Source organism: Galeopterus variegatus, unplaced genomic scaffold (genome assembly GCF_000696425.1).
Source record: "Galeopterus variegatus unplaced genomic scaffold, G_variegatus-3.0.2 Scaffold4276, whole genome shotgun sequence".
Taxonomy (NCBI): domain Eukaryota; kingdom Metazoa; phylum Chordata; class Mammalia; order Dermoptera; family Cynocephalidae; genus Galeopterus; species Galeopterus variegatus.
Window position 1 is genome coordinate 2,929 of NW_007730387.1, and position 5,847 is coordinate 8,775.

Sequence of the window (5,847 nt, forward strand, 5' to 3'; positions counted from 1 at the left end):
TGGTGGAAATGGAAGGTCTTAAAGGCATGGAGAAGAATAGATTAAGGCCATTTCCTGGTGGTGGGTGTCCCTGATGGGAAATAAATTTGGGGCTACATTCTGCCTTCTCACACACAGATCAGCATGGAAAGAAGCAAACCTGGGGTGATGGGATGCTGGAATGGACAGCTTGAGAAATGGCCTTTCATGAAGAAGATGCATGCTGGAGACACCTGGGCCATCTTATTTCTATAATTTGGGCTGAGGGAGAAAGGAAAAAGCACTGTACTCATCTAATAGGCACCAACAGTGCTTGTGTCTGGGCTAGCCACCGAGCTGGGGCAACAACCGGGCACCAGCCAATTTGTAGCCCAGAGCCTGGAGGGTGTGAGGTCACTGTGCACCAGAAGCCAGCAAAGAAAGCCAGGACACCACAGCGAGGCTGTTCTTCCATCAGAGAGTGAGTCACCCTCTCGGTTAGCCCAATACTCATGCTGACCTAGTCCTAGATCCAAACAGTGAGTAATGACAACGAAGAATAAAATCGAGGGAGAGTTACGAGGACAGAAAGAGAGAGAGCGTAAGAGGCAGAGGAGGGAAGGAGAGACAGAGATTCAGAAAGAAACAGCAGGAGACACAGAAAATGCCCAGAGACAGAGGAAGGCAGACAACAGCAGGGAGAACTAGACAGCCACGGGGAAAGCACGTCACCGAGCCAGAGCTCAGATCCTGTGAGATTGTCACCGATCCCACACTGGATTTGCTATCGTCTCCCCCTCTGATCCTGTATAAACCCTGCTGGCGTGTCAAGGCTTAAGAAAGCCTGTGGATGTTTGCAAATGTGACGCGGTTTCTAATGGACACCCTGTGAATTCACTGAACTGCAACAGAAAGGATGTGGGGTCCAAGTTAATATTTTTAGGTTTTGTTTATATAGGCGATCATGCCTGAGATTCACTCATGTGAAGTGGACGTCTCATTCACACGGGAGAGTCAAATCAAGAAGTGAAATCTGGGGACAGCCACCAGGCTGGGGGCAAGTCACGCTCGTTCTTCCTAAATGAATCTTTACTCCAAGAGGGCTGCTTTTTTTCTGGTGCTTGTTAAATCCTGTATTTATGCTGTGTATTTGTATACAGTGGGATTAAGGGACCACACTGAATTACTGATGATGGTTGCTTGAAGGGGTGTTTGACTAGGAGATTTACACAGCGTTTTTAATAATCTTTTTTTATTTATTTATAGAATGTTATCATTCCAAACGTACAGTTCCGCCATCCCTTAGGAAAGATGCTTTCTATTTGAGGACCACCAGCTCTGCATGTTGATTTGAAAAGAGATAAAAGAGCATCTGGCCACCATAGAGCTGGCTGCACATTCCCTCCACCCCACTTCATTATGCAGAGAGCTGATGCAATTTTTGCTTCTTTTCTATTTATACAGATAAAGACAACGATTTGGGAAATATGTCATGCTGGCATTAAACACCACCAATCTTGCTGGGTTGAAACGTACACATTCTGTTAACAATTATATTGTATAATTAAGGTTTTGGTCCCCAAAGTTTGACTCAGAAGCTTCCTCAAATACTGATGGGTTTATCGAAGACATATTAAAATAAATACACTCCTCCTGTCACCCCCCTATCCTCACCCCTCGCTCCCCACCCTTACCCAAAAGTGCCACCAGTACCTGTGTCAGGGACTTGGTCTGCCATGACAGTGGTGTTCAAGTGCCCTCTAGCGTAGCTGTGGCCGAGGTTAATATGAAAATAGAAAAGCTGTGAAAAGGCAGATGCCTGCACACATAATCGTGTGTGCATTCCTGTGCATTTTATGGACTCCCATGTACAGGGCTCCCTTGATAGAAACTGAGTGCAGGCCAATGACTTGGAATGATACCTCCAGGATGAGGCCCTCCATGTAATCTTATGATTATGCTGTTTTCCATCATTCTTTTGTGGACCTCTCAGTTCAGACCGAGGTGGAAATTTCCTGAAGTATATGTAGTCTTGGCACACATGTGTGTAAACAGCCATGGGGAAAGAGCTGATGAAGTTCAAGCCCTTGCACCTGGGAACACCATGGCCTTGGCTCTTCACTGTTCCAGCAGCTGGAGAGAGCCCTGACCTGTGTCTCATCAGTGAATGCTGCTGGTGGTGACAGTCATGAATTTCTAAGGGCAATTAACACAGTGACAGGGATTATAAATTATAGATTATGACAACACTCCTTGCTATCTGTTTTTTTTCTTTGATGACCACCTGGCTTTCAACAATGGTCTCACCAGCCAAATCCTATATTTATAGGCCAAGACTTAAAGAGAAATAAAAAAGCTGAAAATCCTAGAACAATCTCATATCTTAACCAGGAGAATAATTGTTGGCCCAAGTACCTCGGGACTGAATCAAATCTGGTGCAAGGGACGGGGGAGGATGTTAGAATGAAGCACATTTGAATCAGGCACACCTCTCTGGTTAGATAAGAATCAGAGTAGAGGCGTTTTTCTTTCCTAGTTCTCCTTGATAGGGACCTGTAGGCCCAGAAGTGACATGAAGAGCAACCAGGTTAATCTTCATAACTTCACGAGTATGCATATTCTGAAAAAGGTGTGGCTGGTGAAGTTTGGGCTGGATCACTGCTCCATCCTTCTTGGATGGGTGGTGTGTGGGTATCTTGATGCATTTCCTTGCTAAAGAGTCAAAAATCAGGATGATTTTCTTCCAGAATTGTATGATTGTGGAGGTGTGATTCCTAGGTGGGCCTGTAAATAACTCATGCTTCTGTATTTAGTCACTCTTCAGAATTCCTAGGAGAGAAATGGCTAGGGTAAGTATGTTGACAATTTTGGTAGACTTCCTAGAATTCTGGAAGCATGAGCAAGTTGTGGAGGTGAAAATGTTGAGGGGCGTTTAGCAGGTATAAAGAAATTCATACTAATACCAATGTGAGTAGGGCAAAGTGGATTATTTGAGGGGACCCCTGCGGCAGAAACTATGTATTACTTATCCCAAAGCAACCATTTTCTTCTTCCTTTCTAGTAGAGCACTTAGTTTGTTTAGAAATTGGGTTTACAGGAGCTTCAGAGACCCCTTCCTAGCCCTAGAAGCAAATGTTGATTGTCGTAAGACAATTGGTAGAGAAAGCTTCTAGGAAATGTTCCCCTTGAACTATATAACGAGAAGCATGGGAGGAATGCCTTTGTCTTTGCTGGATGCTGTGTCTGCACCTATGTCCTGGAATTGCTACAGTCAAATTACTATATAAAAAAGGGCTTTATTACACTGCTGAGCATAGAGGAGTGGAAAGATGCAAAGCACCCAGCTCTCAGGAACTGACTTCTTGCTACATCAGGTAATCGTTTTTTCTCATTGTTTAAACCACTTTTAGTTGGATTTTCTGTTACTTGTAGCTGAAAGAATCTCGACTGATACAACCACTATTTGGAACAGTGTAACAGGAATGTTCTCTTTTAATAATCAACATATTCAGAAAACAGGTACCAATTAAAGCAATTAAATAAAATGAAGAGGTCTTTAAGATCCCAGTTAGTTCTGACATGCCATGCTCTAAATCATAGATCTTTCTGTCATGGAAGAAATTAGAATAAAAAAAAAAGCTGGTTAAAACTTAGGCTAAACTATCGAGCAAACCTTGGGCGGTGTGAGTGAAATATTCTATATTTGCGATTCACATGCTTGTGAAATTCAGACTTGCATTTTTCACTTCACAAAGCAGAGAGTGAAATAGATTGTGATCTCTGATTAAGCAAACCAATAATCATAATTAACAAGAGAAACTGGAAATTGTTTCCAATTGATGATTTTGAACGATCACATTCTATTTAAGAATATTCATCCAAATGTCATCTCAAGCCAAGCTATGAGTATATGCCATATTCCATAAAGGTGGAGTTGATAATACGTTTTTTTGAAAAATAATTTTAAAAAAGTAGCGTTATTCTGGAGAGACTTAGGCTATATTTTGTAATATGGGAATGCACTTTATAATACTGTTATACTTATCAGGCAATGTTCTCTTTACTTTAACATTGACAGCCTTGACAAAAAGAACAAATGATGTAGTCTGTGCATACATATGAATTGAATTTACTGTTGTAATAAAATAAAATTTAGGAAAGGTTAATGATATATATTTATAGTTTAGGTAAATTGGTCACAAGTAACAAGCAGTTCACAGAAAGCAACTATAATCATAGGGGGACCTTATTCCCAGATTTCTAAGGCTATTTCAATTTCGAAGTTCTGTTCTATTGTGAGAGCAATGTGTATTGATTTTTGGTTTGGGAAATATGATCTGTCAGAGGATAAAGTCTACATTAACTCTGTTGCAGCAAGCACTCACCTTGTGTGTGGAGGTGAGGAGGGAGCAAGAGGTAGATATAGGGGAACCAGGCTGGAGCCCCTTGACCTATACCCTAGCGTGACCTGCCCCTGGGCTTCTCTACTGCCCAGAAGGGACCACCTGCTCCCTGGGGGTGCTGGAAATTCTTTTCTCTCTTTTCTCTTCAGACATATTACCCTTCACCTTCTACTTCTGGGAAGAGGTTGCAGGGTAAGCTTGATGTCTTCTCTGACCCCTGCCTGTATGAGACTTGGGCTCTGCCACTCTTTTCTATTGTTGTGTGAGTATCATCAGCATGTGGGAGAAAATGCTGAAGGAGACAAGTCTGCCAGGACCTCTTGAAGCAGGTGAGTTCATGAGTGAGGACAAACACATGCTGTTTTCTCCCTACCTTTACTCAGCAACAATCACACAGAAGACTGACTTCTGAGATCAGATGTGTGGGGAGTTCTCTCCACCAGCAAGCAAGCCACCAATTCTGCAGTGGACACCAGCTGGGCATGCTCTAACTCAATTCAGTTCCAACACTATCTACCTGGAGGTAGTGTCAGATCCCACAAGTTGAGGGCTCAGTCCCCCAAACTGCCCCCCCCTTCAGATACTAGTCACAAGTCTAGGCCTCCTTGGGTTTGATTAGTTTGCTTGAGTGGCTCACAACTCAGGGAAACATGTGCTTACATTCACTGGTTTATTATAAAGGATATTACAAAGGAAACAGATGAAGAGACACATAGGGTGAGGTATGGGGGAAGGGTGCAGAGCTTCCATGCCCTCCCCAGGTGCACCACCCTCCAGGACCCTCCATGTGTTCAGCTTTCTGGAAGCTCCCCAAACCCTGTGCTCTTGGGTTTTTATGGAAGCTTCATTACTTAGGCATGGTTGAAGCATGGACACCATGTAGAAATGTGATTGCACAAAAAGGGTTTGATCTAACACTAACGTACTGGATGGGGAAACCCAACAAGACCTGTTTGTTCAGATTCTTTGTGGCCTCCCTGTGCAACATTCCTTTCTCTCGGCTATGGGGGAGGGCCCCTCCTGAAATGGGGTCTTATCACCTATGGCCTGCTAAGGTAGGTCAGAGAATTTCCTGCCTCAGGGAGAAAAAGGAGCAGGTGAAAGTAGGGCAGAAGAAGGTCAGAGAGCAGCGTGAGCCAGGAACCATGGTCAAAAATCAGTACATAACTATCACGATATCTCACTTGAATTATAGCCCAAAGAATTGTGTTGACATACGTTTTTGTTTTCTCCTTTAGTATTTGGAAAAGAGGGCTGGGGGTAAGGGGAGACATTTCACATTGAGAAGATGACTCTTAACTCCAGGGAAGGAAAACAAGAGAAAGAATTGTTTTTGAGGCAGACAGACCGAGGTTTAATACAGGTCTGATACTTACGTGACCTTGAACTTGAACATTGTTGAATCCCATGATGTCCTTGCAGGGCTGTAATGATCCGGGTTGAAATGATAGCATATGAGGAAGAATTGGGCACAGTGCCTCATTCA